This window comes from Carcharhinus amblyrhynchos, chromosome 1 (assembly GCF_965287045.1).
Source record: "Carcharhinus amblyrhynchos chromosome 1, sCarAmb.v2.hapA, whole genome shotgun sequence".
NCBI classification, from domain to species: Eukaryota; Metazoa; Chordata; class Chondrichthyes; order Carcharhiniformes; family Carcharhinidae; genus Carcharhinus; species Carcharhinus amblyrhynchos.
This window is the reverse complement of record NC_137324.1, coordinates 27,076,580-27,101,724: the sequence shown is the minus strand read 5'-3', so window position 1 is coordinate 27,101,724 and position 25,145 is coordinate 27,076,580. Positions and strand designations below refer to the sequence as shown.

General features: G+C 42.1%; 1 protein-coding gene across 4 annotated transcripts in view; it reads left to right on the top strand.

Annotated features, from left to right (window-relative positions):
• Positions 1-7,348: 7,348 nt before the first annotated feature.
• Positions 7,349-25,145, top strand: part of LOC145351108 (protein FAM53A-like) — a 126,150-nt gene continuing 108,353 nt past the window's right edge. Inside the window, exon 1 of one of the 4 annotated variants that reach the window (XM_080200922.1) lies at positions 7,349-7,368. The gene's annotated coding sequence lies outside the window, so the exon portion shown is untranslated. Of the gene's footprint in view, positions 7,369-7,826; positions 8,059-16,700; positions 16,815-25,145 lie in introns of those variants that run through there. The other 3 variants (XM_080200859.1, XM_080200781.1, XM_080200953.1) reach the window with 3 other exon arrangements.

Sequence of the window (25,145 nt, the reverse complement as noted above, 5' to 3'; positions counted from 1 at the left end):
TTTAACCTCATTGTCTATCCTGATCATTTACTCTAACCTAGCCTGGGCAAACCACCGTTGTGAGTGTCAGCACAACCCATGTGCAATGGGCTAGCCTCGACCTGTTTGACCATGGTTTCATCCCTGCCAAGTAACTGTTTCGAAGTCATGAAAAAGCGCGAGATAAATGCAGGTCTTTTTCCATTTTTTTGTTCTTTTTCTAACTTTTTCTACTTTTATCCCTTAAGAATCAGTGCCTCTCACAGCTCACTAATCTGCTCAAATACCAGAACTGACAGGGACAGCTCGGCCTTAGGGTGAACCATTCCCACATGGCCCAAGCGAGACTGGCAAACAAAGCTCCTGTGGAAAAGGGCAAGTGGAAATACCAGTTCAGTTGGCAGATTGAAACCGGTTCACCTTTCAATCTGTAGTGCTTTGGTGCTGAGATATGAGTAGTGCCACCCTTGCCTGAGGCCTTTCCCATCTGCAATGTTAGCTAATACTTACAATCCTTCTGTCATTTGAACTGCTGCCATCATTAACAATGAATGCTTCTGTTCATAAAGCTATTGTAAACAACAGTATGATTTCCTGACACTCAACAGTATTAATCAAAATAATTCCTTTTGGTTCGTGAAGTAGGATGAACCTTTTCAGATGTTGCAACCAAAGAAATACAAAAAATATTGATGTACCTCTACAAGATTCATATACAAAAGTACAAAAGCTTGATTAAAAAGCTGGATCAGGGCCAGATTCCTAGTTGAAACTAAAACCTGATTCTCTGTATTTTTCTCTGTTGCTAATCTTTTGCTTTCCTCATCCTGGATTAACGCACAAGCTTTTCACACAGTCTCCTTAGATCAGCGTCTGTTCTCTTCCTCCCAACAGATTCCCAGAGCTTCCCATCCATTGACTCTGTCTATACTTCCAGCTTCCGCGGCAAAGCAGCCAGCATAATTAAGGACACCACACGCCCCGGACATTCTCTCTTCCACCTTTTTCCTCTGGGAACAAGATACAAAAGTCTGAGGTCACATACCAACCAATTCAAGAACAGCTTCTTTCCTGCTGCTGTCAGGCTTTTGAATGGGCTTATCTTGCATTAATTTGATCTTTCTCTACACCCTAGCTATGACTGTAACACTACATTCTGCACTCTCTCGTTTCCTCCTCTATGAACGATATGTTTTGTCTGTGTAGTGTGCAAGAAACAATACGTTTCGCTGTATCTTAATACATGTGACAATAATAAATCAAATCAAAAATTTTGTTCTTATATTCCCTATTACACCCAAGATTATTCAATGTTCTGTCTTCTGTCTGTTGCACTCTTACTGTTCTATCTAAGAGTAGAAGTAGCGTGGTCTAAGAAAGACCAATGGCAATGTTTCATTGCATTGACTGTAAAGCAAATTGACAGTGAGCAAAACCATGGTACCATACAGTGCAGAATGAGGCCATTCAGCCCGTCGAGTCTGCACTGACTCTCCGACAGAGCATCTTATCCAAAATCACTCCACCTACACTATTCCTATAACCCTGCACATTTACCATGCCTAATCCACCTAACCTATACATCTTTAGAGTTTGGGAGGAAATCAGAACACCTGGAGGAAACACATGCAGACACGTGGAGAGTGTGTAACTCCACACATGAGGTGGAAATGCTGGCATTGGACTGGGGTAGGCACAGTAAGAAGTCTCACAACAAACACCAAGTTAAAGTCCAATAGGTTTATTTGGAATTACGAGCTTTCAGAATGCTGCTCCTTCATCAGGTGAGACAGCTTCACCCACAAGTCAATCCCCGAGGCTGGAATCGAACCTGGGTCCCTGGTGCTGTGAGGCAGCAATGCTAACCACTGTGCCACTGTGCTGCCCAGATGGAACTGGGTGCTGAATTCAAGGTGAGGTTTAACTCAAGCATTAACAGTCTCATCATTATAACTTTTTAACCATTCTACTGTTCTGATGATACAGTTCAACCCTCTCACTGGGGGAGATGATGGTGCAGCGGATGAGTAATCCCGAGGTCCAAGTTACTGCTCTGGGGACATGTATTCAAATCCCACCATGGCAGCTGGTGGAATTTAAATTCAATTAATAATTCTGAAACCATAAGCTCATCTATAATGGTGACCAAATTGTGATAAAATCCAATCTGCTTCAGTTATATCCTTCAGGGAAGGAAATTACTATCCTTAGCTACCCTGGTCAATGTTGTTGACTTTTAACTGCCCTCTGAAAAACAAGCCATCCTATTCAAGGGGAATTCGGGATGAGTAACAAATGTTGGCTTTTCAATGGTGCCCAAGTTCCATGAAAGATAAAAACAATCCATTGTCTGTTGATTGTGGCCCTGCATTGACATCCATAAAGACTTCTAGATCTATTTCTGTTAATTTTGCATATTTCCACACCATTTATGGAAATACATGTGGTCTATTCTTCCATCCTCCGTGTAGTAATTCACACTTAACTGCATTACATTTGATCTGTCATGGTTCTGTCCACCTATATAATTTCTGAACCGTGTCCTTTGACTACTTGGACTCCACTCGTACGAGGCTGGGCCGATGGTGAGTCAGTTTTCCAAAGGGACACCTTAAAAAATATGGTGCGAGATTCTCTATTTCTCAAATAATGAATCAGTCTGTGTTCACATACACCAAATTGTGAACAACATTCAAGTTTGTGCTGATACATGGCATTGACATTGCAAAGTGCCACGTTATGACTATCTCTAACAAGAGAGTGTCTATCCATCTCACCTTGACATTCAATGGGATGACTAGTTTCCCCATGATCAACATTCTGGAGGGTTACCACTGAGCAGAAACTCAACAAGATCAGCCTTATGAATACAGCGACTACAAGAGCAAGTCAGATGCTGGGACTTCTACAACGACTACCTCACCACCTGACTTCCCAAAGTCATTCCACAATTTATCAACTGAATAGAGCTGATGGATTTCAGTTCTCAGCTTGTCTGGATGAGTGCATCTCCAAGAACAGCCAAGAATCCCAATACCATCTGGGACAAAGCACATCGTTTGATGCACACCCCATTCACCATCTTCCATATTCACTTCCTTCATCAACAAGCATAGAGGCAGCAACATCCACCATTTACAAGAGGCATTGTAACAAATCCTAGACAGCATCTTCCAAACCCCCGGCCTCTTTCATCTAGAAGTGCAAGTGCAGCAAATGATTGGGAAGCCTATTACCTGAAAGTTCCCCTTTAAGTCACAGACAATCTCTCTTGGAACTGTATCACCATTCCTCCTCTGCCACTGGGTCAAAATCCTGGAACTCCCTCCCTAACAACACTGTGGGTGTACCTTCACCGTACAGGCAGCAATAATTCAAGGGAGTGGCTCACCATTGCTTTCTTAAGGGCAATTAGGTACAGACAACATGTGCTGGCCTTGCCGGTTATGCCCACACTCATGAATGAATAATAAAATGGGCTTGATCCAGTTCTGGTTGCATCCTTGGGGTCAACTAAAAAGTTGAAGGTTATGCAAGTACTTTTAGTAGGGAGGCAGTGGTATTGTCACTGGATTAGTAACCCTGAGACCTAGGGTAAAACCTGGGGACCCAGGCTCAATCCCACCACAGCAAGTGGTGAAATTTGAATTCAATAAAAATCTAGAAGTAAAAGCCTTGGGACAATCTGAGGATGTGAAGATGCTACATAAATGCAATTTATTTCCTTTTGACTGTAGATAGTCTTCTAACTAGAGAAAGAGTGAAATGTCCCAATTTAGATGCTAAGGTTTCCAATTTTAAATGTCTTTTATGTACACAGTGGCCTCAAAATTATTTGATTTGATTTATTATTGTCACATATATTGGGATGCAGACAGAACACATCATTCATAATGTACTTGGGGAGAAGAAAAAGGAGGGTGCAAAATATAGCGTTACATTCATAGTTAGGGTGTAGAGAAAGATCAACTTGGCTGAGAAGGTACAGGATCCTTTGTCCTTAATATACAATTTAATATACTGTAGGATCATTCAAAAATCTGATGGCAGTAGCGAAGAATTTGTGTAGCACCCATATTTGGAGGGCTATTCTATCCAGTAAGGCCTCAATACAAAGGATAGTAACCTTTACTCCTACTTGAGCAGGAGCTTAGATGCTTTGCACATGTAAGTTTTGTTTGTGGAGTCTTTCTCTTTGCCATCCAGTTCACCCGTTCCCTCTACCCCCTTTTCCACCGACTTTGTTCCCTTTTTTTGCCATCTTATGAAAATATTTGCTTCTTTTCCCCTCTTCCATCCGATAATAATAACAGATCGAAAATATGAAAATGAGTATTTTCCTGTTACAGCTGGTGATCGACCCATTCTGTATTCCCAGGGTTCTCTGTTTTCATTGTAGCATTACTTCAGTGAGGGTGTGTTTTTTAATTGATGTGGCCATCAGTTCACTTTGTCTGTCATGCCACTCCATCATTGCCCACAGCCTATTTCCTGCCTCCATGTTTGTTTTGCTATCAGTAGTCATTGGAAGTCACTTTGCCTCACATGGCTGTTGGAAAGGCAGACAGTTAATGAATTAAAATAACTCTTGGGGTGTGAGCATCGCTGACAAAGCTCGTATTTATTGCTCAGGTTTGTTGCTCCAGGAAGGTGATTGTGAGCCTTCCTCTTGAACTGCTGTGATCTATATGGTGAAAATGCTTTCAAACTGCTGTTAGGTTGGGAATTCCAGACTTTTAACCCATTAATGAAGTGTATCCTTCAAATTTTGTTTGATTGGAACATTTTAGATATATTTGTTAAGAGTTGCACATTATTGTGATTGCTTTGTTTTTGTTTGTCATTGATAGAAGTTATTGTTAATTTTCTTACTATACATGTTAACTATATTCTTAAATAAACTTTGTTTGATAAAAGTAACCTTGTGGGTCATTTGAAGTGAAACATATCAAGCTTACCCTAGCCACATTCAAAGTGCAAAACTTATGATCCAGGCAGGCTTCATTAAACACTTGGAACACTTTGACAAAGAGTCATCCGGATTCGAAATGTCAGCTCTTTTCTCTCCTTACAGATGCTGCCAGCCCTGCTGAGATTTTCCAGCATTTTCTCTTTTGGTTACATAAAACACTTTGGAGTTTCTGACCTGAATTATAACATTAGCCTCCTGAGAAAGTAGAGGCAGTGGTGGGCTTTCTTAACTCTAGATTCGGCGTGGATGGACCAAGTGATCTGGACAGCCAGTCATTTACGTATGTCTTTGTCAAGAGGACACTCCCAAGTGTGGAAAATTGTCCATGTTTTTCCCAGATCTCACCGCTTGTTTTAATCAAAGGCAGGAAGTTGTTTTTACTGTGGGAGCTGGTTGGAAGAGACAACTTTTGTTTTCTGGGTGTTCTGAAAATGATCCATTTTCTCATATGCTTCAGTGGACGAGTCAACGATGACCTGGAGTTAGCATATACACAATTGTCACCCTACGACCATTGGTGAAGTATTACCAACAATGCCTTTGCAAGATCCTCCAAATCCGGTGGCAAAGAATGCAATGCAGCAACAGTCTCCTCTCCCAAGCTAATATGCCCAGCAGTGGGCCAGCTCTGAGCATGACTTGTCATTTGTATGCTTAATATCAGACTCCTGAAGCAACTGTTTTATTTGGAACTCTGTTGGGGCAGAAGATTCCAGGAGGGCAGCGGAAATGATTTAGGGATGCCTCCAAAGCAAACATCCTCACAGACTCATGGGATTCCCGAACCTGTGACCAACCAAAATGGTGAATGTTCATTCAGGAAAACATTCACTTTCAATTGAGCAATTTTGTTGGGAAAATGCAGAGGCCCAGTTGAGATGTCGGAGGGACAACTCATCTGCCTGACCCACTTGTCCTGCAAATGGCAGAGTCTACAGATTGCACATTGGACTGACCAACCATCTCAGAACCAAGTGGTTATCCTCAATCTTGAGTGACTGTCTAAGATTGGGAGAACATGATGATTAATGTTTAAAATGTCCAGCTCCGGTCACTCTCTGTGCAGAGTCTGCAAGTTCTCCTTGTGACTGCGTAGGTTTCCTCCAGGTGCTCGTTTCCTCCCACAGTCTGAAAGACATACTGGTTAGATGCATTGGCCACACTAAATTCTCCCTCAATGAACCCGAGCAGGGGCCAGAATGTGGCAACTAGGAGATTTTCACAGTAACTTTATTTCAGTGTTAGTGTAAGCCTACTTGTGACACTGATAAATAAGTTTAAACTTCAAAAGTGGACTTTTATTTATCTGGCATTTATATTTCCAGGCGAATCTAATGGCCACAGAGACTGGCCAGTGGCACTTCCGAGTGGTTTCACTTAATGAATTGAAATCTAAGGGGTTTTTTGGTAGCTCTTTGGTGAGGGCGGTTGATCTGTTCCCCAGCTCCAGCAGATGGCATCACTGACCTAGCCGACGATGTGTCGGAACTGTCGGCACTTAGCATAAATAGTAATTATTACATTTAATGTGGTGAACGTATTGTTCCAGGCGTTTTCTGAATGAAAGCGGAACTCGGGTAAAGTCCTTTTTGCTATTTAAAACATTTTGTAACGTAAGTAATAAAACAATTTAGAAAAAAAGGCAGTATTCCCATATTATGAACCACAGTAATGAGTCTCATTAAATGGAATGAAATCAATGAGTGGCGTGGCTTACTTCCCTACTCGGCCTATATTTTAGAGTATAAGCAATGCAACAGGCTTGGGGGCGGGGAAATCTCTGAGTTTTGGATTGAATGAGACAACACAATAATCTCTATTTAAAAATAACAAATTGACTTGTGCTACTTTGATTTCACACACATCATAAACACATTGAGACTTAGAGTGGACTTTCATGCAGGTTGCTTCTGGGCAGGCCACAGTAAGACATGGTTTGCAGAGTGGAATAGAGAAAGCTGAATGGAATGAATGAGCTATATTGCAATGATTGCTGTGTGTGTCTGTGTGTATGCTCTGAGCGATTTATTTTCCCAAAATATACTTTATTCATTTATCTGTGAGATCATTACACTCATTCCAAAATGACCACATTAAAAAGAAGCAATAATATTCAGATTATTTACATTAAGTAGCATTCTGAGTGAGTGTGTGAGTTACTAAGTGATGAACCTGCTACAGCTCCCACGAGGTCCCATTGTTTATAATCTGGGACCCGGACTAGGCCTGCTCCATTGCGGACGAGGGGCGAGGGGTGCAGATTATGGAGGGCCGCGCACTTCACTCAGGATGGGCGCCCTTCCCCCATCCATTTCCCCCCCACCCAAGCTGCCTGAATGGTGGAGGCCGAGGTTATAAAAGCGGCTGCGCCGGGCCGCCGGCTCAGTTCTCCTGGCGGTTGGGAGAAAGATGCAAAGGTGAATGAGACGTTGCGGGTTGAGAGTCGTACGTTGCTCACCTTCATCAGAAACAAATGTGCCTTATGAGTGTTATGAGAAAGAAAGAAAAACTGGGGCAAGACTTTTATTTTAAGAAGGCGAGCTTGATGTCCTGTAATTTTGTTGCAGAGATGTGTTGAGTGTCCAGATATATATATAAAGGGCCGGTAAAGCAACGTAGACATAGTGGCTCAGAGAAAGGTTTTTTAACGGACGAGTTTTTATAGTGGAGGGGTCGACTGTTGGGGCCTCTCCTGTCTGGATTTCGCACGGCCTTGTGGGAGTTGTAGTTCTCCCAGTGGCGCTGCGCTGCGGCGAGGGAGGGGGATGGAACTCCATCTCCCGGCATTCCGCGCGGGGCGGCACCTGGAGGCTGGGGGCGGAAGGGGGTAGAGAGGTTTGATTGACAACACGCTGGTCGAATCGGACGCGGCGAAGGCCGTGCAGCTGTGGCGCGGAGTCACCAATCAGTAGGCGGCGGGTGGGCGGGTCTAAGGCGGTGGGAGTCAGGTTGAGTTTGCTGATGGGCTTGTGTTGCTCTTGCGGTTGTTGTTGATGGGGGACTTGAAGCTCGCTCTCAGACAAAAAGAGGGGGGTAGCACCTTATTGTTCAGCATCTCTCAGACGTGGAGGGAAGTTCAACTTTAATGGACACGGTAAGAAATAACGGTGAGTGATTTTTAAGGAATGCATTAAAATAAACATTTTTCTCCTTTATGGATGAATTGGAAATGAATGCAACAGGAATATAAATACAATTTTTGATTCGACTCCAGTAGTAGCTTGATTTAAAGCCAACGATTACCTATCCTGGATTATTTTCTTTGTAAAAAACCAAACTGAGCAGGATGTTTATTTTCCCAGTGATTTTTTTTGACCCTTTTGTCTGTTGTGTGTTTCTGGTTTTAATTGGCAAATTTGTTTTAGTATCTATAAATGAAAATTTTAATTGTATAAATGTGTCAAGTCTGTGTGAACATCAAATGAGTAATCAGATACATCTTGGATCACTATTCGTCTTTCTGTTCTTTCTCTCTGCGAAAGCCTTTAATGATGTCATTGTGGTGTTGTCCTGAATCCTTGTTTTTAACGCTATGGCTGTTGCTGTTTTGCAACAGGAGCTGAATTGTTGCTAAAACGATTTTGTAGCTTAAAAAAATTGTCTTTTATACTTTCACAGTGCTGAAACATCAGACGTGTTTTGATTTTTTTCACGCGAGCAGCATTGAATGATTAGGACTCCTTAGGATTCATGACATATACTGAGAATACACAGTGACGTACAGGCAGCAGACAGCATTTCACCAAGGTCTTGCTACTGAATGTTTTGAGTGGAAATGTGAAGGGTTTTTCCAGTTTAACCATATTTATGTTCCCCTGTATGTAAATCATGAGCCATCAATCCTAAAAAAGCTATTCAGTGATTTATGAACTTATTTGCATTCCGTGGTATATAATCCCGGTATTGAGAGGATTCAGAACTTCACGTTTTTTGAATTTGCCCACTGGGCAAGCTGTTTTTAGTAAATTTTATCTTTCAGTGCTAAGAATTTGAGGTGAGTTAGCCTGTTATTCACGTTCTCACACGTAGTCATCTAATCTTGTGTTGATGTGGGTTAGCATTGCTAAACTGCAACCACAAGTCACTCCAGCTTGTTTAAAAAAATGCTTTAATTGTGGGCAGTAAAATTTCCTTCCAGGGAGATTCCATGAGCTGCATGCAGATTTGAGAAATCGTGTTATAAGCAAATAGAACCTTAATAAAGGTGAATTTAAGGGAAATTAACTGATTTTAATTCTGAAATGAATAAGCATGAGCAGCATATTGTTTTACTTCACCGAGTGTAATGAGGTGAGTTGTACATCTATTGGAAATCTGTTTTTAATGCTGGAATAGTCTGAGCAAATGGACTTCATATCCTGTGGCTGTAGATCTGCAACAAGCTTTAACATTAGGAATAGTGTCACAAGAAATAACATTGACGATCAGTCCCTTGACCTAGATGTGGTCATGAAAGCAGAAGTGGGGACCTTACAAATGGTGGATGCTATCTGATATGCACCAGAAAAGTATATGGCATTAACAATTTGATAAATTGTTTATTATAACTCAGCTATGCTTAGTAGTCCCTTTAATTTTGGTTTCAACTCCCATTTTCCACCTGAAGTGTTTGCAATGCCTTGATTTCCTCACAGGGGAAAAGAGCAAAAGAAAATTTCACAGTACCTGATTCTAAAATTAGCTTGTATATTTAGAAAGAAACTGATTCAGAGTTTATCAGTTATACCAGAAGTGATTTATTTCTCCTGTGTACAGAAGGAGATAGAAATGTATTTCAGAGGCCATAAATATGCTTATCTCAGTTTGAAGACTTATCTATTAACCCTAAAGCTTCTAATTTTTTTCCCCTCTTACACCCCTATTTTTCATCTTGGTTGACTCCATTCAACAAATCAAAAGATCATGGCTGATCTGATGTCACATCAAGGCTTTACTTCCACTGAAGTTTGAGGAATTGACATACATAGACTCATGACCCGCTCGGAAAAAAATTCTCCTCTTCAGTCTTTAGAGGGCGATTGCTTATTTTTAAACAGTGACCAGAAGAGGAAATGTCTCCCCACATCCACCTTGTAAGATCCCTCAGAATCTGTTTTGTTTCAATCAAGTCACCTCTTACTCTTCTAAATTCTAGCAGATACAGGCCTAACCTTTCCAGCATTTCCTCAAAAGACAATCGGCCTATTCGATGTAGACCTTAGAACCTGCAGTGCTGAGGGAGGCCACTTGGCCCTTGAGTCTGATTTTGATTTGATTTATTACTGTGGCATGTATTAGCACAGGGAAATGTACTGTTTCTTGCATGCTATACAGACAAGCATAGCATTCATAGAGAAGGAAAGGAGATTGTGCAGAATGTAGTGTTACAGTCATAGGGTGAAGAGAAGGAACAATTGCACTGACCCACATTTTGTCTATATCTTACCCAGGCACGGAGCCCCATTAATCCCCCTAAAATAGACATCTTTGGACATTAAGGGGCAATATAGCATGGCCAATCCACTTATTTGGACTGTGGAGGAAAACATACCAACCAAAGGAAACCCATGCAGACTTGGGCGGAATGTGCAAACTCCATAGTCACCCAAAGTTGCAGTTGAACCTGGGTCCCTTCATTGAGGAAGCAGTGCTAACTGCTGTGCCAGCGTGCCGTCTTCTCTGCACTGCTTCCATCCTCATTTGTCGTCCTTTATGTAAGGAAACTGATACTGTACACTGTACTCCACATGTGGTCTCATCAATAAGTGAAGTGCAATCTCTATCTTTGGATTCCCCTGGTAATAAAAGATAATATTTTTATCAGCTTTCCTAATTACTTGCTGTGCCTGCATACTAACCTTTGGTGATTCATGCATCAGGACACTCGTGTCTCAGCAACTCAGCTCTGCAATCTCTTGCCATTTAGATAACATTCTTTATCTGTCCTTCCAGCCAAAATGGTTAATGTTTTCCTCCACTGCCATTTGCCAGATCTTTGCCCATTCAACCTATCTTATATCCCTGTGTCACCCCTTTATGACTTCACAACGTGATTTCCTATCTGTCTTTATATTAACAACAGTGTTAGAAATCATACCTTTGCCCTTTTCTTCCATGTCATTTAAATTGTAAAGTTGTGGCTTGAGCTGTGATCCCTGTGACAAACTGATTTATTATTGTCACAAGTATTAATGTACAATGAAAAGTATTAATTGCACACTATACAGACAAAGCATACAGCACATAAAGAAGAGGAGAGAGTGCAGAATATCGTGTTACAGTCATAGCTAAGGTGTAGAGGAAGATCATCTTAATGAGGTAATCTGGCAGCAGGGAAGAAGCTGTTCTTGAGTTGGTTGGTACGTGGCCTCAGACTTTTGTATCCTTTCCTGAAGGAAGAAGATGGATGAGATAATGTCTCAGGTGTATGGGGTCCTTAATTATGCTGGCTGCTTTTCCGAGGCAGTGGGAAGTGTAGACAGAATCAATGGATGGGAGGTTGGTTGGTGTGATGGACTGGGCTTTGTTCATGATCCTTTGTAGATTTTTGCAGTCTTGGACAGAGCAGAAGCCATACCAAGCTGTGATACAACCAGATAGAATGCTTCCTATGGTGCATCTGCGAAGGTTGGTGAGAGTTGTAGCAGACATGCCAAATTTCCTTAGCCTCCTGAGGAAGTAAAGTTTATCTATTAGTCACAAGTAAGGCTTACATTAACACTGCAATGAAATTATTGTGAAATTCCCCTAGTTGCCACAGTCCGGCACCTGTTTCAAAATGTGGGGGGGGGGACTGGAGAGCCTGGAGGAAACCCATGTAGACACAGGGAGAATGCACAAACTCCACACACACTGGCCCAAGCTGGAAATTGAACCTGAGTCCCTGGTGCTGTGAAGCAGCAGTGCTAACCTCTCTGCTACCATGCTGTCTAGTACAGGCATTGGTGGGCTTTCTTAACTATAGCGTTGGCTTGGGGGGGACCAACACTATAGTTAATGCTTTAGATGATCTGGGCATCCAGAAACTTCAAGCTCTTGACCACCTCCACTTTGTCCATATTGATGCCCTCCATTATGCTTCATGAGGTCTATGATTATCTCCTTCATTTTGTTGACATTGAGGAAGAGATTATTGTCATCTCGCCATTTCACCAGACTGTCTCTTTCCTGTATGCAATCTTGTCATTGTTTGAGATCTGAACCACTACGGTGGTGTCATCAGCAAACTTGAAAATTGAGAAAACCACTCATTATATCTTAGGATCAGAAAGTGACCCACTTATGCCCACTGTTTTCTGTTAGCTAGCCAATCTTATCCATGCCACTGTGCTATTCTAGCACCGTAAGCTTTTATTTTCTGCATAATCTTTGATGTGGCCCTTTATTGAATGCCTTCTGGAAATCCAAGTACAGTGTATTCACTGGTTCCTTTATCTAATGTTGCTTTTTCAAAAAATGCCAATAAATTGGTTAAACGTGATTTCTCCCTCTTGAAACCGTGTTGACTCAGCCTGTTTACCCAAATTTATGCTGTAAAGTCTTTAATAATGGCTTTTTGGATTTTTTGTATGACATGATAAGCTAACCTGATTTACAGTTGCTGTTCTCCAATCTGATAGAACTAACCATCTGACTTGCTACTTATTTTAAGATCCTGTGGTAAAGTCCATTAGGATCCAGGAACTTGTCAGCCCACAGTTCCAACGATTTGCTCAGTGCCACTTTCCTGGTGGTTGTAATTTTCTTGAGTTCCTTCCTCCATTCCTTTTCCTGATTTACAGCTATTTGAGATGTTACTTGTAACCTCTGTAATAAGAACATAAGAAATAGGAGCAGGAGTAGGCCATCTAGCCCTTCGAGCCTGCCCCGCCATTCAATAAGATCATGGCTGATCTGAAGTGGATCAGTTCCACTTTCCTGCTTTCTCCCTATATCCCTTAATTCCCTTGTCTGCCAAAAACCTATATACCTGTGACTTAAATATATTTAGCGAGGTAGCCTCCACCACTTCAACGGGCAGAGAATTCCAGAGATTCACCACCCTTTGAGTGAAGAAGTTCCCCCCTCAACTCAGTTCTAAACTGTCCCCCCCTTATCTTGAGGCTGTGCCCTCTAGTCCTGCTGTCCTCTGAGTGGGAAGAATCTCTCTACCTCTACCCTATCCATCCCATTCATTATCTTATATGTCTCTATAAGATCCCCCCTCATCCTTCTAAACTCTGAGTACAGACCCAGTCTATTCAGTCTCTCTTCATAGTCTAACCCCCTCATCTCCGGTATCAGCCTAGTGAACCTCCTCTGCCCTCCCTCCAAGGCCAAAATATCCTTGCGCAAGTGCGGCGACCAAAACTGCACACAGTACTCCGGCTGCGGCCTCACCAGTGCCCTGTACAGTTGCAGCAAGACCTCCCTGCTTTTATATTCTACCCCCTCGCTATAAAGGCCTTCTTGATCACCTGCAGACTGGGTTTTTGACTCATGCACAAGGACCCCCGGGTCCCTCTGCACTGTAGCATGCTGCAGTTTTTTGCCCTTAAATAGTAATCCCTCCTATTATTATTTCTGCCAAAGTGGATAACCTCACACTTGCTAACATTGTACTCCATCTGCCAGGTCCTTGCCCACCTGCTCAGCCTATCCAGATCCCTCTGCAGACTTTCCACACCCTCTGCACAGTTTGCTTTTCCACTCATCTTCCTGTCATCAGCAAATTTAGTTACCCTACACTCAGCCCCCTCCTCCAGATCATCTATATAAATAGATGAGGCTGAGGCCCCAGCACTGATCCCTGCGGCACTCCACTAGTCACCAACCGCCAATCAGAATAGCACCCACTGATACCAACTGTAGTGAAGACTGGTGCAAAATAGCTGTTCAATTCATCTGCCATCTCCTTATTTTCCATTATTAATTCCTCAAACTGGCTTTCTTTGGGACCAACACTCACTTTAACGTGTTTCTTTTTAAAATATTTATAGAAACTTTGATATCTCAATATTTCTAGCCAGCTTTCCCTCGTAATCATATTAATCTTTTAGTCATTCTTTGCTGTTTTTTATAATCTATCCAATCTGACCTGCCACCCATCTTCGCACAATTTATACTTTTTAAGTTTACTGCTGACTTTAAACTTTACCCACAGGTGGTGGGTCCTCCCCTTGCAGGAAATACCTTTGGGTTCCTTGAGCCTTCCACCATGACTTCTGTAATGAATGGCTGTACAGTTTGTCATAACCTTTACGTGAACCAGGAGTACGCAGTCTGTTATGAATAACCCATATTTGTTTAGGCTTTCCGCAGGAACTGGTACACTTTAGGCCAAATAAATGAACTGTGGATTTTGTTTCTACTAGCACCCGCCTATCACCTGAGTGTGTTAATTTATTCTGTCCTGGGAATGTCACATTTCTTTACCCATGGTTGGAAGCAAGTTCTGGCAGGATTGGCAATTCCTAATCGTATTAATTAAAAGTAAATGTTTGAGGGTGTATGTGTTGATCGCTTAGCAACTAAAGGAAATTGCATTGCATTCTGGTGGTTTGAGCTCAGGTCATAGAGCTGAATTTTAAGCTTTAGTCATCCATTCACAAATGGAGTAATGAGTATAATAACCTCTAGTACATAGTGTAAAGTTGTCCTGCTGGAATACTTCTACTGGACTGGTAGACTGGGTGATTAGCAACTCTATAAATTTAGAGCAGTGAGGTTGATTCTTAAAAGTAAAGATACAAATTTGTGGTCACACAATGCACATTTGGTCATGAGAACTGTTCTTAAAATGTTGCATTTTTGCTATTATTTCAATGCTAATTTTTGGAAATTTTACAAGAAAAGTATTTGAACTCTAGAAAATGTTTTATTTCAGAGCACAAACAGCCCTGAATGTAAGCCCCTGCATAGCTAGTTATTACATTGGAGCAGGAGTAGGCCAATCAGCAAATTGAACCTGCTCTACCATTTAATTAGATCATAGTAATCACAAGACATCTGATTAAATCTAGGAAAGCAGTAAGTGGTTTACATTGCTTTGGGATTGACATCCAAGTTACAGGCTTTTGGGCTATTTCTCACAGCGTTAGTTCTTATCTGCTTGTATTTTTATATTTTGATAGCCTCTCCAGTTTGATCTGGATGCTTGTGAAGTACTGCTTTTTGGCAATGATCTGGTTGCTGATTGCATTTGACGTTTATCCAAGTTCATTTGGCATTAGCAGCTTGATGTATACATGTTTATTGGTAAGTTCATTTAAAGTGAGTGTGGGCTTTTGTGGTAGCTATTTAAGCGACTCACAAAGTTAGGCTACTTGTATTTGCACTGCTGGTACAAGTAGAATTTTTAATACAATTGTAAGGAATGTTTTACCCAATGTGATCTAGGTCGGTCAGTTTTGATGACTTCATCAAACAGACTGAGGTTAGCCGGAAGTACTTGGCTGTGTGGTGATGATCTTTAAAGCTATAAACTAGCACTCCACTTGGGTTCTCCAGTGTATGTAATCAGGGTAGAACCTTGCTAATTGAGCATGTGAAAGGCTTTGTGATTTATCTTGTCTCCGTCATTACATCAGTGTAAACGTTAGTGTCACAATAGCATCAGCTTCACAAGAAAGCAAGTGGTCCCCAAATGGTCTATCTTGTGACGTATTTATTCTTGTGTAGTCCTGCTTCCATGCTGCTCCTTAAACACCTTCCCACTGTTAGCTCCTGCCATTATGCACTCAAAGTACGAATCAGCCACAAATCTCCAAAGCACAGCAGTTTCTTTAAAAAAAAGTCTAGTTAACTCTGATGCATCACATGTTTTTATTTTAAAACGTTTTTAAACTTGATCTTGAAATTCATTTGCCATTCAAAGTGTAATTGAGAAGGGTATGAAGTAGTTTGCAAAGAGGAAATAAAGGCAGCTATTGAAGTATCAGCAATAATCTAAAGTTTTTTTTTACAGTTGTGCAGCTTTTAAGTGTTGGGACAAGTCACTGCGCCCTTCAACTTTCATTAGGTTGCAGTTGAGGCTGGAAGAAAAAGACATGAACATTGTGTTTGCTGCAGTTAGCACACATCCCTTTGAGCTATCCTATCCTCTCCCTCTTTTTCTAAAGTCATGACAAACCAAAGCAGAACTGCAGATTCCTTTCAGATAATTTCAGATAACCTCAAGTGAAATGTGGTTTGGAGTTGTCCCTCTCCAATTAAAGGGTAAATAATTCGGGAAAGGTTAACACATGCTGCGTTCACCGTTCTTTTCACCTGTGTGGAATGATCCCTCAGCATGGTTGTGGTATGCCCAAAATGGCTGAATTTGTGATCAGAATGACAATGACGCATGCTTCACTCTAGTGGACTAGAGACTGCCGTGGCCTGACAAAGCTATCTCAGTAAGCAGTAGTTTTGGACATGTGTAAAGAAATGAGCAGCTTTCTTTTCGTTGCTCTGGAATAGCTCCACAGGCATGGGCAATGAGTTGTGCTCTAGTTTTAACCACTAATAATTTAAAACTCGACATGTAGAATGGTGTGATTTTTCTCAGTCTTTAGAAAAATTATTTTCTTTCCTATTTGAGGTCACTCATTTCTCCGCCAAGGTGAGGTGGCAGGGGAGGACTGGGTAAGTAGTGGAGTGGATAATTTACTGAGTAGCGATTACTGCTCCTGATCCTGTTAGGTGACCAAAGTAATTATTTCTCCTTTCATTCAGGGCATTAAGTTGAGGTCTGTAAATCTGACTAGTGACTCGTTTGATAGCTATTGTAGTGGATGTTCTTCTCTTGCTTTTTAAGAAGTAGCATTGAACAACGCTTCTACTGAGGGCCACATCAAGGGGAAATAGCCTGCAACTGTCCTCTCCCACTGCCAGTTGATAGTTCTATGGTCTGACACTGGGAAAGGTAAAAACATCCTTCAAACCTAGTTCACAAATCTCCTTCAGGGTTAGAAATGTGCCACCCTATCAGGTGATTCATCTGTATAAGGTTGACTTCATCCGCCTCCGCCAAGGCAGCTAGGAAAGGACCATTAATGTGGCCTTGCCTAGCCAAGAATAAGCTTTGCGTGCTCTCACTTGCTAGTGTAATTTTCTGATTAAGTTTCTCTGGACTGCAAGATAGATGGAATTAAATCAACAGGTGCTTGATCATCAGTAGGTCTTCAGTAATAGCACGATGTACCTTTATGCTGGATTGATGTGGAAATTATTTGTACTGGAAGATAATCATTTTTGTAATGTTATCTTTGGTAAAATTGCTATGTTTTTATTGCTTTGGAGGTTTAATTTTTTTCACCAGTGCACTGCTTAAAGTTTGTGTCAGCCACAGCTATTTAAACTGAAATTATATGAAATTCTGTGTTGCTGCAAAATGTGCGGCAATGGTAACTTAAGTAGAAAGTTATCTTGAAATCTGTGGTTAGTTGATTTTTGACTTTCAAAGCTAATTATTGCAAGATTTTGTTTTGCATTAAAGTTATACATACAGACCCCAAATCTCTCTACTCTTCCAGTTTCTGGTTTCTTTCTTGGAACCAAAGTATAATCTCATCTGCTCACATTAGTCTGTAGTTTTACTTACTTAGCCTATGTCACCAAGCAGCTTTCCACGCTCGCACTCAACCGACTGAGATTCCAGTTTGTGAACTGAATTTGCATATCTGACTTGCTGGTCAATAATTTGGCAAGTGCAGTGCATCACTACTTGAAATAGTGGTGCTTCTGTTCTTCCCAGTTAGCCCAATGCTTTTGTTTTCACTTGTCTGTCAAAAGCAGATTTGGATTGGGGAAGGAGGAAGACAATCCTGTGTTGGACAGACCTTTTGCCTTTTGGAAGCTAATCATACATTGTGTAGAAACACTGTACAGACACTCATTAAAATTGTAAAATTGGTGTCTTGGCAGTACTGGCAATTTGCAGTAGCTTGAATAAAGACTGTTTTCTCTGTTAACCTAGGTAGCCTGAGTTAGCACAGCTATTTGACTGCATGTGATCATTGCCAGGTCACTGGAAGTTGTTGGCTGTTGAGTAGAAGGCTTAGATATGGAGAAAGAACAGAGCTGTCCCAAAGTTGACTTAACTCACTGAAAATTTTATTATCCCCAGCAGCACAGAACAATTGGAGAACATTTGAGCCATGGGTTGGTTTTGACCAGAGGCCTGTGTAACTTGTGTAGAAATACCAGATTCCATCCAAAGTTTTGTTGCTCAATAATAGAGGATTAAGCAACAGTTTTTTAGCTCAGTGAATGTTGAGATGAACTCCTGATAGGGCCACAAAGATTGCACCTGATGAGTTGACAAGATGATGAGTGGAAAAGCAAATTGCGTGGAGGGCGCAGAGAGATCTGAATAGGCTGAGTGAGTGGGTGAGGACCTGGCAGATGGAGTATAACATTAGCAAATGTGAGGTTATTCACTTTGGTAGAAATAATAGGAGGGATTATTATTTAAAAGGCAAAAAGCTGATGCATGCTATGGTGCAGAGGGACCTGGGGGTCCTTGTGCACGAATTGCAAAAAGGCAAATGGAATGTTGGCCTTTACAGTGAGGGGGATAGAATAAAAAAGCAGGGAGGTCTTGCTGCAACTGTATAGGGCACTGGTGAGGCTGCAGCTAGAGTACTGTGTGCAGTTTTGGTCCCCTTATTTGTGCAAGGGTGTATTGGCCTTGGAGGGAGTACAGAGAAAGTTCACCAGGCTGATACCGAAGATGAGGGGGTTACCTTAGGAGAGATTGAATAGACTGGGCCTGTACTCGTTAAAGTTTAGAAGGCTGAGGGGAGTTCTTATAGAGACTTACAAGATAATGAAGGGGCTAGATAGGGTAGAGGTAGAGAGATGCTTCCTGCTTAGAAAGGAAAACAGAACTAGAGGGCACAGCCTCAAAATAAGGGGGAGGCAGTTTAGAACGGAGTTGAGGAGGAACTTCTTCACTCAGTGTGGTGAATCTCTGGAATTCTCTATCCATTGAAGTGGTGGAGGCTACCTCGTTGAATATATTTAAGTCACGGTTAGATAGATTTCTGATAGACAAGGGAATTAAGGGTTATGGGGGGAAAGTGGGACTGATCCACTTCAGATCAGCCATGATCTTATTGAATGGCGGGGCAGGCTCAAAGGGCTAGATAGCCTACCCCTGCTCCTATTTCTTATGTTCTTATGAGTTCATCCTGTGGTTTATTTCTCAAACGGCTGTGGTAAGTGAGACCTAGCTGTATGACAGTTCAGAAAAGCTTTTATTTGTTGGGTGCTGAGTGAAATACTACTTTGGCTTTATTTCTTGCTAGTACCAGCTTCACTGAAGGATCAATATTGAGTGTAACTGCAGGAAGGAAGCCAGTTCTCTCTCTCTTTGATTCGGGTTAAAATCTGGTGCTGCTGATCAGAATTTAAACTTGCATTTGAATGCTTTACCTTTGAGTTTACATAAGACATAGAACATAACAGCGCAGAACAGGCCCTTTGGCCCACGATGTTGTGCCGACCAATTAAAAAGCAATGACCCTCTAACCTAAACCAATCCCTTTCCATCCATAAACCTATCCACGGATCTCTTAAACGCCCCCAAACTAGGTGCATTTACAACTGCAGCAGGCAGGGCATTCCAATCCCTCACCACCCTCTGGGTAAAGAACCTACCTCTGACATGCGTCCTATAACTACCACCCCTTAATTTAAAGCTATGCCCCCTCATGCTAGCTTTCTCCATCTGAGGAAAAAGGCTATCACTGTCCACCCTATCTAAACATCTAATCATTAATAAGGTCCCCTCTTAGCTGCCGCCTTTCTAACGAAAACAACCTCAAATCCCTCAGTCTCTCCTCATAGGACCTCCCCTCCATACCAGGCAACATCCTGGTAAACCTCCTCTGCACCCTCTCCAAAGCCTCCACATACTTCCTATAATGTGGGGACCAGAACTGCACACAATACTCCAAGTGCGGCCGCACCAGAGTTTTGTACAGTTGCAACATGACCCTGCGGCTCCTAAATTCAATCCCCCTACCAATAAACGCCAAGACACCGTATGCCTCCCTAACAACCTTATCTACTTGATTCCCAACTTTTAGGGATCTATGTACACATACACCTAGATCTCTCTGTTCATCAACACTATTCAGAGTCCTACCATTAGCCCTATACTCTACACATCTGTTATTCCTGCCAAAGTGAATTACCTCACACCTTTCCGCGTTAAACTCCATCCGCCACCTCTCGGCCCAGCTCTGCAACTTGTCCAAGTCTCTCTGTAAACTATGACACCCTTCCTCACTATCTACCACACCTCTGACTTTGGTATCATCAGCAAATTTACTAATCCACCCAACTATACCCTCATCCAGATCATTTATAAAAATTACAAATAGCAGTGGCTCCAAAACAGATCCCTGAGGCACACCACTTGTAACCGAACTCCATGACGAATACTTACCATCAACCACCACCCTCTGCCTCCTATCTGCTAGCCAATTCCTGATCCAATTAACTAAATCACCCTCAATCCCATACATCTGCATTTTCTGCAGAAGTTTGGCATTCTTCTCCTTCAAAAAGATGTTAATGATGCAGTTATCTTTCATAATCTTGGACTGAAAAGTGCATTTCAGGTTTCCCTCTTAAGAGCATGCAATAATTCATTGGATCTTAATTATTAAGGTAATGTTTCCAGTTCCTGTTTTAGTCTATGAGCGGAGTTTTCAGAGCGGGCTGTTGGATATGGTTTGTTGTGAAGTCTTTAGTGTCACAAGTAGGCTTACATTAACACTGCACTTAAGTTACTGTGAAAATCTCCTAGTTGCCACGCTCCAGCGCCTGTTCAGGTACGCTGAGGGAGAATTTTGGCATGACCAATATACCTATCCAGCATATCTTTTCGGCCTGCTCTGAGAGATAGAAGCTTTTAATAAGCTTTTTTCCCCAGATTTGTAGCTAGAGCATCAATCGGGCAGAATAGAGGCTCGAGGACAAGCTGCTTAATTTTATTAAGGATAGTTAAGACATCACGGTAGAGTGACAGGTCGACAGAGTGCCCTCTTCACGTGTTCGGTGTATAATCCTACAGTTATAGTTTGCATTGAAGTGGATAATTTGCCAGAGCTTAGTTTTCTTGGGTACGGTGATATTTTGCATTGGTCATTGATCAATGAGTTGCGAGCTTACTTTAAACATGCCGAATGCAGAACCAATTATATTGAATGATAAACATGCAATGTTCCTTGCAATATACAAGCTCAACATTTCCTACTGGAAGTTTTACAGCCCTCATGTTGATTTTGAGCCTCCCACCTGTATGGGTGGCAGTGTCAATGTAACAGCGTGGTGAACAGTTTTCATTTGGTTGGGTGGTCATAATCATGTGCTACAAGATGTAACGGGATAATTTGCATCATTCTGCTGGTCACTTCGCTCTATTTCGTAATAGGTTTCTTCTCATCAGCACATTTTTCTTCGAGTGGTAGTGTACAATGTTATTTATGATTGCTTGCCCAGAACAGGTATTTGTCAAAAAATTTGACCTTGTATGATATTAACCAAACCTTCTAGAACATAGAACATCACAGCACAGTACAGGCCCTTCTGCCCTTGATGTTGCACCGACCAGTGGAACAAATCTAATGACCCTCTAACCTAAACTATTCCAATATTATTCATATGCCTATCCACTGATCATTTGAACGCCCTTAAAGTTGGCGAGTCCACAACTGCTGCAGGCAGGGCATTCCACGCTGTTACTACCCTCTGAGTAATATTTGTCCTATAATTATCACCCCTCAATTTAAAGCTATGTTCCTTTGTGTTAGCCATCACCATCTCTGGAAAAAGACTCTCACTATCCACCCTATCTAATCCTCTGATCATCTTGTATCCCTCAATTAGGTCACCTCTTAACCTTCTCTAAGGAAAACAACCTCAAGTCCCTTAGCCTTTCCTCATAAGACCTTCCCACCATACCAGGCAACATCCTGGTAAACCACCTCTGCATCTTTTCCAATGCTTCCACATCTTTCTTTATAATGCGGTGACCAGAACTGTACGCAATACTAAGTGTGGCCTCACCAGAGTTTTGTACAGTTGCAACATGATCTCACGGCTCTGAAATTCAATCTCTCTACCAATAAAAGCTAACACACCATACGCCTTCTTAACAACCTTATCAACCTTCTTTCATTTGACTTGGGTCTATTCAAATGTAAGTAGTCTTTGTCTTTTTCTATTTGCTGTTGGTGTGGCTGTCAGGACTGGTATTTATTGTTCACGCTGTGTTGCTTTGGCAAGAGTGGCTTGTTTTGTCGCTTCAGAGGGTAGTTAAGAGGAGTCCATATTGGTGTAAATCTGGAATTTCATATAGGCCATCCCAGCTTGGCAGGTTCTTTCCAAAAGGACACAAGTGAAGCATTAAAATTTTCATGAAACTGCAACTGCTTCATAGTTTGTGATAGCAGCTTCTGTTAAAGTGCAAATTCTCAAAACAGCCATTGTGGAATTTGTATTCTGTGATTTTAGTTCAGGCATGTGGGTTATGAGTCTAGTAACATGACTACACTTGTATATGTGCATAATGCGTCACTTTTAAAAGGTCACCTGTAATGTGCAACTGATTTTTGAAATTTATCATATTTGACTGTTAGTAGTATTCCTGTGCAAAATAGTGGTTTTATGCCATTATCAATATTGCCCTGGGAAATTGAGTCTTTCCTCTCTACAAAACTCTCTTCCAGGGACCTTTATGTGGTTTGAGTTCCATTTTTATGTCTTGAGACTTTACATAAGAACATAAGAAATAGGAGCAGGAGTAGGCCATCCAGCCCTTCGAGCCTGCCCCGCCATTCAATAAGATCATGGCTGATCTGTCGTGGCTCAGTTCCACTTTCCCGCCCTCTCCCCATAACCCTTAATCCCCTCTCTTATCAAAAACCCATCAACCCGCGTCTTAAAAATATTTAGCGAGGCAGCCTCCACCACTTCAACGGGCAGAGAATTCCAGAGATTCACCACCCTTTGAGTGAAGAAGTTCCTCCTCAACTCCGTTCTAAACCACCCCCCCTTTATCTTGAGGCTGTGCCCCCTAGTCCTACTGTCTTTTTTGAGCGGGAAGAGTCTCTCCACCTCTATCCTATCCATCCCATTCATCATCTTATACGTCTCAATGAGATCTCCCCTCATTCTTCTAAACTCTAACGAGTACAAGCCTAGTTTATTCAGCCTCTCCTCATAGCTCAACCTCCTCAACTCCGGTATCAGCCTAGTAAACCTCCTCTGCACTCCCTCCAAGGCCAAAATATCTTTGCGCAGGTGCAGTGCCCAAAACTGCACACAGTACTCCAGCTGCAGCCTCACCAATGCCCTATACAGCTGCAGCAAGACCTCCCTACTTTTATATTCAATCCCCCTCGCTATGAAGGCCAGCATCCCATTCGCCTTCCTGACCACCTGCTGCACCTGCAAGCTGGGTTTTTGCGACTCATGCACAAGGACCCCAAGGTCCCTCTGCACCGCCGCCTGCTGCAGCTTTTCGCCCCGTAAGTAATAGTCCTTCCTACCATTCTTCCTACCAAAGTGGACCACCTCACACTTGCCAACATTAAATTCCATTTGCCATTTCCTGGCCCATTCGCCCAGCCTATCTAGATCCTTCTGCAGACTCTCCACACCCTCCGCACAATTTGCCGTTCCCCCAATCTTGGTGTCATCAGCAAATTTCGACACCCTACACTCGGTTCCCTCCTCCAGATCATCTATATAAATGGTAAAAAGCTGAGGCCCCAGCACCGACCCCTGGGGCACTCCACTAGTCACCATCCGCCAATCCGAATAGCACCCGTTGACCCTCACTCTCTGCCTCCTATTTGACAACCAACCCTCTATCCACGCTAACACCCTACCCCCAACTCCATGTCCCTCGACCTTCTGCAATAACCTCTTGTGAGGTACTTTGTCAACACTTGACATCCACTGCCTGGGAGTGTAATGTAGGAATGGTTGTGTTTTTGGCAGCATGGGCCATTTGGGTGCATTGTATGAAGACTTGTTGGGAACAGTAAATTTAAGATAACGCTCTGGTTAATCTGCCTCTAATCTCAATCTGTTTGCACAACAGATGTAGGTGACTTGATTTAAGCTTTTGCATGTAAGGCAGTAAAGCCAGGAACAGACCTCCCCATATTTTCAGGCTCATAGCTAAGTGAAAATCAAATGGAGCTGCCGGGTGTTTGTAGGCCAGAGTGGATTAAGGTTTTGGCACTCTTTTAATTCATATTTCAAGCAAACCTTGCAGGAGCAGAGCAGACTAAATTTACAGTGGTGGCTGTATTTTTACATTTGTCCTAGCCATTCCCAGAGCATTTCCACCCAGTCCCTCAGTTTTCTTCTTTGCAAGTTTCATGCCTCGGTATATTCCCTGTATCTCTTTACACCTCCATAATGTCACCAGGCTATGCACCTGCCTTAACTTACCAGCTGCTGAGAACCTCATCCATGCATTTGCTATACCTAGACCTGACTCTTCTGACGCACTCCTGGTCGGCTACACACTATTTCGCCCTGCTCACCAGTGCTCCTGGTTAAGCTACACCTTGACTTTTAAAATTCTCATGATTTCAAATTCCCTCACCCTCTTCCTCATCTCAACAATCTCTTTCAGCTCTCAGGTATCTCCACTTCTAGCCTCTTGAGCATCCCTGTTAATTCCACCATTGGCAGCTGCACCTGCAGAAATTCCCACTCTCCCACCGGCACATTTTTTCAACTGAACTCTTTGACCAAACCTTTGGTCATCTGCACCTTTATATGGTTCAGTGTCATATTTACTTCAGCGCACACCTTGTTACATTAATGGAGCTACATAAATAGAAGTTATTGCTTTGCCAAGAACTATTGAATCCCTACAGAGACCGTGGTGTTTGCACTGACCCTCAATGCTCTTCACCCAGGTCTATCCCCCATGCCCTATCCGGGTAACCTCGTGTGTGTTGACCGTAGCTAATCCACCTAACGTACACATCTTTTGGACAGCAAGGGGCAGTTTACTGTAGCCAATCCAACTAACCTGCACGTCTTTTAAAAAAAAATTTGAAATATATAGAATATATTTAATCCATTTTGAAAACTTTTTGCATTACCAGATCTTGTGGCTAATATCCCTGTTTGGTTAATTTAGGCACTAGTTTAGAACATATCAGATGGGGTTGTGGTTTATGGCTTGATGCACATCATTAGGAAATGAGGCTGCTTT